The sequence below is a fragment of the Sceloporus occidentalis genome, unplaced genomic scaffold (assembly GCF_023333645.1).
Source record: "Sceloporus occidentalis isolate IW3139 unplaced genomic scaffold, rSceOcc1.0.p SCAF_1, whole genome shotgun sequence".
NCBI lineage: Eukaryota > Metazoa > Chordata > Lepidosauria > Squamata > Phrynosomatidae > Sceloporus > Sceloporus occidentalis.
The window spans coordinates 183,555,355-183,564,684 of record NW_028316981.1 but is presented as its reverse complement, the minus strand read 5'-3'; the positions used below and the strand labels follow the sequence as shown (position 1 = coordinate 183,564,684).

At 42.8% G+C, this 9,330-nt stretch overlaps 1 pseudogene; it reads right to left on the bottom strand.

The window, feature by feature from the left end:
- Positions 1–7,537: 7,537 nt before the first annotated feature.
- Positions 7,538–7,685, bottom strand: LOC149323001 (U1 spliceosomal RNA; annotated as a pseudogene).
- Between the last annotated feature and the right edge of the window lie 1,645 nt (positions 7,686–9,330).

The following is a 9,330-nucleotide window of genomic DNA, read 5'->3' as shown; positions in this document are numbered from 1 at the left end:
TATTGTGCCAGCTCTGATTCATTTACTTAATAGCAATGTGTTGCTTACAACAGCATTCTATACAGATACTGGCATTTCAATTACGCCTCTCAGTTATTCTCTGTACATCTACTGCTTCTGGGCTGAATCAAGAATGAAGTACATACGCGTAGATAAGCAGTGAGTTCAGGTTTTCATTTATCTTTCCTTCCCCCTCACCCTTTCTAAGCATCTCTGAAGATACACTTTTAAATATAGGCAAAACCTACTAAAATCTCACAGGGGATGATGGCATTCTAAGGTAATAGCTCTGGTGCCCTATGTACTTTCTTGCTCCTCTCCATGTTGAGGTGAAATCAATCATATAAAGACTGGGGGAAATGACGTGTGAAAAGAGAAAACCATTCAAACTTACCCAAGTCAACAATTATTCCACTTTTCTTACTGCAGAAGCAGGACTGATCAGAAGGAGAATTTTCACTTGCTGGTTTCCCTCAACCTCTGTAGCATTTGACATCGAACCATTATTCTTGCAGATAGAAAAGACATTACAGTGGTACCCCGGGATACGAAAGCACCGCCTTACGAAATTCCCGGGATATGAAAAAATCCCATAGGAAAAAACTGTTCCGGGTTACGTTTTTTTTTTCGGCTTACGAAAAATTTTTTTGGTGCTTTTCGGCGCTATTTCGCACGAAATCGCGGCTTTTAGCGCTAGCGCCTATGGCTTTTTCGGGTTGCGAAATCTTTCGGGTTACGAAGGGCTCCGCGGAACGGATTAATTTCGTAACCCGGGGTACCACTGTACAATATTGAGCAGGGGCCCTTTTAGAGTACATAAGTACAGTGGACCCTTGTATCAGCTGAGGTTTGATTCCAGGACCCCCTGTGAAAACCAAAATCCAGGAATTATTTGTTGTTAACTGCCCTTGAGTCAACCTTGACTCACTGCGACCCTGTGGATGAGGCATCTCCTACAAGAGTATCAGACAAGGGGAATTGGAAGTATAATCCAATGGCAATCTGAACGCAATCATGGGGTTTAACGTTATTGCGTGATAGACTGCCACACGCAAATTTGGGCAATGGCAAGCTATTTTTGGGCAATGGGGAGCCAGTTCAAATGCAATGCATATTCACATAATTGCGCAAAACTAGTGACTTTAAGTGAATGCGTTCTGGCCCCACTTTCTTTTCATCTGAATTTAAGAGAAATTCCTCCCGTTTGATAAACTCCCAAGACCTTCTGTCATCCACTGCTCTGCTTAAGTCTTGTAGATTCATGTCCATGACCTCCCTGATTGAGTGCAGCCATTTAGTGTGTGCTCTTCCTCTCTTTCTATTGCCTTCTACCTTTCCTAGCATTATTGTCTTTTCCAGGGAATCATGCCTTCTCATGATGTGGCCAAAGCACAACAGCCTCAGTCTTGTCATTTTGGCTTCCTGAGAGAGTCCTTGCTTGATCTGTTTCAGCACCACATCTCAAAAGGAATTGATTTTCTTTTTATCCACTTTCTTTACTGTCCAGCTCTCACATCTGTACAGGGTGATAGGGAATACAATGTATTGGATAATTCTAACTTTAGTGCTCAGTTGTATATCTTTATTCTTTAGGATCTTGTCTAGTTTTTTTCTCTCTGCACTTCTCATTCCTAGTCTTCTTCTTATTTCTTGACTATAGTCTCTTTTCTGATCAAAGTTTGATTCAAGGCATGGGAACTCTTTATTTCAATTTCCTCGTTGTCTAGGTTGAATTTATATAGATCCTCTGTGGTCATTATTTTTGTTTTCTATATGTTCAACAGCAAGCCTGCCTTTGCACTTTCTTTCTTGACCCTCTTTAGTAATTGATCCAGGTCTGTGATGTCTTCCACTAGTATTATAGTGTCATCTGCATATCTTGGATTGTTGCTGTTCCTTCCTCCTAACCTCACTCCTCCTTCTTCTGAGTCTAAACCTGCTCTTCATATGATACATTATGAATATTCAAGTCCTGTTATATACAGTGGCACCCCTTATATCAAAATGACAAAATCAAGGCTTGCTTTTCAGAATTAAAAAAGAAAATATTTTCAAGCTGTGGATGGTTGAATCTATGGAATTCACAATGTGTGGATATGGAGGTCTGGCTGTATATCACTATGATTTCACTTTATCTGCCATGGCTCCATCCTATAGATTCCTGGGACTGGTAGTCTGGTGGGGCACCAGAGAAGCTTTCTGGTGGACAATTCCAAATACTTCTTCCTAAACTGCCAATCCCAGGATGGAACCACGGGAGTTGTGTAGTCTGAATGGGTGTCAGAATTGCTCTTAAACTGGACTTCGACAAACCTTCCCCACCCCATATATTAGAACCGAACTGAAAATCTCTGTTGCCTGAAACTTGAATCTCTAAACTAAAAATGAGCAACCGGTTGAAAAAGAGTATCAAAAGGGTTCTTGTAGCACCTTTGAGACTGACTGTGCAAAATAAGTTGTAGCATAAGCTTTCGTAGACTCAGCTATGAATCTGAGGAAGTAGAACAAGTCTATAAAACCTTATGCTACAGTTTAGTTTCCACAAAGGTCTCAAAGTCTAAAAGTCTTAGTCTCAAAGGTGCTACAAGAATCCTTTGCATACTGATTTTCCAGGTTAACACAGCTATGTCTCTGAATTCAACCCTCTGGTCGAAAAAAAGTTGCTTAGTGACTGTAAACCTGATATCAGCTTTTACAATTATCAAGAAATAACCAGCTCTGTCATGAATCTCAGGGAGGCATTTAGAAGTATAGATTTGTATTAATTCAACTCCATTGGGTGTCCAGCTGTGCAGTTAACATTAAACAAGACATTTTGTTGTCTGGGGTGTAGCAGGAAGTGTTCCCTGTCCAAGTCAAGGTTCACAGTACCCAAAGTATGCCAAGTTATTTTGGCACATGAAGAAGAAAATCCAACAAGTGTCTCTCCCCATCCTTGACCATTAAAAAAAACCCAGTAAGAAATAAAACAATTGCCAACTTGCTGCTCTTCAGTGACACTACAAATTTGGTGGCTGAGAGAGACACCCTACTATGGCAGGACTTAACATTCAAAGTGCCATTTTGGGGAGTAAACTCTGGGGCAGAACAGACAGCTCTCACATAGAAAACAATGGAAAAATCCAGGCAGTTATTGTATTTGGAGCCATTTATTGGTGTGAAAAATAGCACTCAATTCTTTCTTTTTTAAATTCCAACATAGCTGCATGTCATTTTGTAAAGGATAAGCTTCAACAAGTAACTAAGCACTGGAATTGGGGTGGGAAGGGGAAGCTCAAGTAGACTGGTCTTTGTTGCAACCTAAAGGTTGCCCTGGATTTGGATGGAGCTGGGAAGCCAAACCAGCCTCAGAGCTACCTATAACAGGAATAGGGAAGGGGTGGGCCTCTATAAGGTGATGGACTCTAATTTCCATTATTCCTAACTATTGGCAATGACAGCTAAGTCTATTAGGAACTGCAACCTAATAACAGGTGAAGCACATTTTCGTTGCCACTGGCATATAGCCTACAATATGAAGTGGAGTAGAGAGCCAGTGTGGTGTAGTGCTTTGAGTGCTAGACTATGACTCTGGAGACCAGGGTTCAAATCCCCGCTCACACATAGAAACCCGATTGGTGACATTGGGCAGATCAGATGCTCTCAGACACAGAGGAAGGTAGTGGCAAGCCTCCTCTGAACAAATGTTGTGAAGAAAAACCTGTGATGGGGTCACCATAAGTTGGAAACGACTTGAAGGCACATAACAACAACAACATTAATTTTAAACTTCCAGTTAAATATTTTAAAAAAGCTTATGCTACAACTTCTTTTGCTCAGTTGGTCTCAAAGGTGCTACAAGATCCCTTTGCATACTGATATTCAAAACTAACACGGCTATGTCTCTAAATTTAGAAAAACAGTTTAAGCATCCAACGAAAAGGGACAGACAAAGTTACCCAGGGAATGCAAACACAGGAAATATGTGTTCAAGATGTGAATGATTTTCATTGTCTCACTCTACAATGCGAGAAATTTTGGGAATTAAGGGGGAAAAAATCATTGGTAGGATAGAATTATTATTGGGGGTGGTAATGCCCTCCTTCCCCCCTCAAAACACTGTATCCCTGCCCTTGTCTCCAAAGCAAAGAGGAAATGATATAATTGTCATACTGCATGTTTTCATTTCTATGGGTAAAAGAGACTGGTTTCCTAAAACTGTCGGAGAACCTGGAGAGAGCAGGAATGCCAAAAGATAAAGGGTGGATGTGTGGATGTTGGGATTGGTAGGTTTGGTGTCTTCTGTGTTGACTTGAGGTACAAACCCACTTTTCTTGGGGACAAAGTAGCTGTGACATTTGTCGTTGTTCATTAGAGCACCTACCGATTTTTACAGAACTTGGGAACATAATTATTTTATTTTATTATTTTTACTACAGCTCCTAGAACCCTTGCGAAGTGGCTGCCTCAAGCAACAGAGATAACTGAGGATGGCAGTTTTTTAGTTATTTTCTCACATGGTGGTTGTTGCATTTTTACTATCAGAGAAGTGAGGAGAGGCATTTGTGGGATCATGTGCCAAAATAACTTGGCTGGCATTCAGTAATGTGTAGCTTGACTTGGGTGGATGGGGAGGGTGCTGTTCGCTGGTCTGTCTCAGGCAGCAAAATGTATTAAGACTAGCTCAGGCTACAGTGCACCTTTCGCAAAATGGCTAAGAGTAGTTGGAGTATTTGCTTAATGGAAATGGGGTATGTGTGGAAGAGTTTCACCCCACTCTCATGCTGTACCTCTTTTTAAGCTTTAAAAGAAGTGTTGGGGTGACAGTGTTGAAATTTGGTTTGGTTTGTTGTTGTTGTTGTTACTAATCTTGAGTCAACCTTGATTCATGGTGATCTTGTGGATGAGAAATCTCCCAAAACCCCTGTCCTCCACTGTCCTGATTAGATCCTGCAAATTTAGGCCCATGACCTCCATGATTGAGTCCATCTGTCTGGCATGTGGCCTTCCTCTCTTTCTGCTGCCTTCTATGTTTCCCAGCATTACAGTGAGTCATGCTATCTCCTGATAAATCCAAAGTATGACAACCTCAGTTTTGTCATCTTTGCTTCCAGGGAGAGTTCAGGCTTGATCTGGTCAATGACCCATTTGTTTGCCTTTCTGGCTATCCACAGTATTCTCCGCACAACATCTCAAATGTGTTTATTTTCTTTCAGTCACTTTTCTTTGCTGTCCAGTTCTTGCACCTGTACATGGTGATGGGGAATACAATGGCTTGGCCAATTCTGACTTCAGTGCTCAGTTGTATATCTTTACACTTGAGGGTCTTGTCTAGTTCCTTCATGGCTGCCCTTCCTAGTCCTCGTGTTCTTATTTCTTGACTGCAATCTCTGTTCTTATCAGGACAACCAAAATGCACAATATACTTGTTGCAAGCTTTCGAAGCTCCATGGGCTTCTTCATCAGGCAAGATGTTACATACAAACCAAACAGGGGGGGAAACCAATTGGAGATGTTAATCATATGCCTGCATGCTGTTTCAGTTTTTAGTAAAGATGGTATATGGGGGAGGATATATTTTGTGCAGGCAGGCTCTTCCTCCTTCTGGCCTTGCTGGCAATAGGGAGATTTTCAAAGTCCAGGAAATTTAAAGTCCATTTACATCTCAACAGGGAACCCACAGGCCTCTTTGTAGGAGAGAACAATGGATTCCTCAAGAAGGCCTGTGACATGACTGTAATGGAGATTAGGTTGCAAAAAAGGGGCCCCTGTTGAGTAACTGTTCTACGTCTTTGATGTCTTCCACTAGTAGTATGGTGTCATCTGCATACCTTAGAGTGTTGATGTTCCTTTGTCCTATCTTCACTCTTCCTTCTTTTCAGTCTAACCCTGCTCTGCTCCCCAAATCCTTCAGCCAGTGGGAGGATTCTGAGTGTTATAGTCCAAAAAACCCTATATTTCCCACCTCTGTTCCAACAGCAGATGCAGTACAACAGGGCTTTTTAAAAGGGATTTTCATCGGAATTACTTCAAAAGGTAAATTATGAATAGGCATTGTTAGTCTTCAGGATAACTAAGCACACATTTATTTCAATAAAGTTTGTTGTTGTTGTTGTGTGCTTTCTAGTCATTTTTAACTTATGGAGACCCTAAGGCTAATCTATCACAGGTTTGCTTGGGCTGAGAATGTGTGATTCACCCAAGATCACCAAGAGGGTTTCCATGGCCAAGTGGGGAACTGAACCCTGGTCTTCCATAGTCATAGTCTAAAGATCAAAGTATTGTCCCATGCTGGCTCCCACTTTAAATAAAGAGATCACACACACACACACACACACACACACACACACACATGCTCCCAGCATGTCTTGGGACTATTCTGAGGGAAACCTAACCCATTGTTTTATCTGGTGAACCCTATTATTACCTCAGCCTGGATTCTATATTTTAATAGTAAATGTCCTTGGTAAAGAACAGTATTTAAATTTGTGTTTTGTTTCCCCCATATTTTCAAGTGTAACCCATTACCAATCCAAATTACAAGAGCGCTTCAGGAAAAATATTGAATTCACTGGGGGAGAATGCATGAGGATAGGTGGCACATTGTCGAGGGTTAAAGTCAGCACACTGGGAAATGCTTGGATGTGTGTGTGTGTCTGACCATGAGCATCCAGCACTGGAAGGACAAGGCTGATCAAGCACAGCTGATGCTCATAGCCTCAAGGACACTCTGGTGCCTGCATGCACTAAGTCTGGATGATGAAACATCTAGCTGGGTTGCACAGGGGGACACTTTAGAATGTAACACAGGAAGTCACTGGGTTTGGGAGACCGCATGGTCTCAAGGCTATATAAACTCAGGAGCTTCCAATGATTGCTTTGTGGATTGTAGTAGGAGAGTTGGTATTCGTGTGTGATCTGTATTATAGCACTGTAAATAAAGCACTTCGGGAGACTTGGCTTGTCTGGTCGTTTATCAGCTGAAGCCTGGCATCGGTTGCTGAGAGTCCCTGGAGGTTCCTGCATTTCTTCAGTTCCTGGAAGACATCCAGCTGCTGTTATCTCAACTGAGGACTGAGAACCATGTTTCTGAATTTGCCACTTTACTCTGCCGTATGCCAGCATTGGCTACAGGGCTCAGATGAGTTGCTGACACACATTTCCTCAGCTCTTTATATGTTCAAAAATGACTGGCAATTACATTCGCTTTCTGTTTGTCTTCATTTGAGGGCCCAGCTAGACATGACAACAACTCCCAGACATGTCTAGCTTGGCTCTCAGATAAAGGCAAAGAGAGAGTTAATCTATTTGAAAGATGCACTGTGGAATTTCTAAATATTTACTTATTATATGTGATGCCTCTTTCATTGTAGCAATCATCTTTGTTGCTCTTGGTCTGTAAAAATTCCAAAGGGCAGATGTGTTTCTAATGATGGTGTGGAGTGTGTGGACCATGCCAGGTGACATCACACAGAGGTACGCCTGCCTTCCAATGTGGAATGTACTGCCACATCTCTCTGCAGCTAGACTGGTACTACTGGAGACTTAAGGTCCTGGGAAGGACCTAGTCCACCACCACAAATTATATATTCGGGTTTCCTTCATTTGGGGAAATTGCAGGGGTCAGCACACCTGGAGTGCAATGGATGAGCCTCGCCCTGGGAAAACCACTTTCGTGATCATGGTGTCTCCCCTTGAGCCAGCAAAGAGGCCAGTTGGGACACTGCTGGCACACCACAATAAACTCCTGGAGGCCTCTTCTGTTGTTGAACAAGGCAGGTAGACCGGAACAACCTGGAACATGGACAGATCCTTTGGGTACCCTGATCCACCAGCCAATGGTGGCAAGTAGACCCGAGCCTTTCTCTTCCAGAGCAGCCCAATCCAGTCTATCGGCCTGGAGGCAGAAAGGAGGTCAGCTGAGATGCTGTTGACGCAACACAATGAACTCCTGGAGGCCTCTCCTGTTGCTGAACAAGGCATGTAGACCAGAGCAACTCAGAACATGGACAGGCCTTTGGGTACCCCAGTCCACCAGCTGTCAGCAGCAAGTAGACCTGAACCTTTCTCTTCCATAGCAGGCCAATCTACTCCCGAGGGACCATTGGCCTAGTGGCACCAAGCTTAAGATAGCAGCATGAATGACTGCACTGGGGTGACATCAAGCCATTGCCAAGAGATGATTTTTCATATTACATCCTTACAGCATTATAATACCACTTTAACTGCCATGGCATCTTCATATAGAAACCTGGGATATGTCCTTTAGTGAGTGATATTTTGAATTCTCAGACAGCCAGTGTGCCATCATAGTTTGAGTGTTAAATTACAACTCTGGAGCTCAGGTTTCAATTCCCAGCTCTGCCTTGAAATCCACTGGGTGACCTTGGACAAGTCACATGCTCTCAGCCTCAGGGGAAGGCAATAGCTAGTGTGAAGTTGGTAACTAATTTCTGGTAACTGATTCGGCTAACTAATTCCTGGTAACTTAAATGGCTAAGGTGTAAGAAATGCCCTTTCCGGCTGTCTGGGCCTGTTTGCCACCAAAAGACAGCTCTCTGCCTGCTCACAGCAAAGAGTGCTCCAAAGCTAAAAGCTTCCAGCTACAACAGAGCATGCTGGGAAAGGGCAAACCAAACCTGGAAAAATGCAGGGGATCCTACAGCTCCTCCCACAACTAATACAATGAACTTTCCTACACTAAAATATTCTATGGCCTGAATCAACACGAAAGAAAATGCAGGGAGAGATTCAAATAGTCCTGGCAGGACATCACAGCTAGCCGCCTCTGAACAAATCTTACCAAGAAAACCCCAAGACAGGGAGTTCACCAAATAGGAAATGACTGGAAGACACACAACAACAACAACAAATTTGGAGTTCTCAACCAGAGAGCACTAGTGCTTCCCCAGAGTACAAGCCCCAGGACTCTATAGGGTCCTTCAGCCATGGTAGTTAGAGTAGAATTATAGTGCTATACCATGCATTGTGAAAAGGCTCTTGGTCAGCATGAGACTCACAAGTCTATACGCAGATCATTTTGCCACAGTGTCTGCTCAGAATGTTGAAAAATAAGGACATAGAAACTGTTTGGCTGAAGAAGGTGGAACCTCAGTATGTCCAGCAGCAGCTAGTCACAGAGGCGCTATTTTACCATCTTGGTTATAAACAGTCATTGACGCGCCTATCTACGAATTTGTCTAAATCCTTTTCTTATTAAAAAGAGATCCTGGCCAGACTCCATCACCACATTTTGTGGTTTCCTAAGTTAATGGTGCAGAGTGTGAATAAATACTCTCCTTTGTCAGTCCCAGGCTCCACTGCAATAAACTTCACTAAAGGATGCCAAGT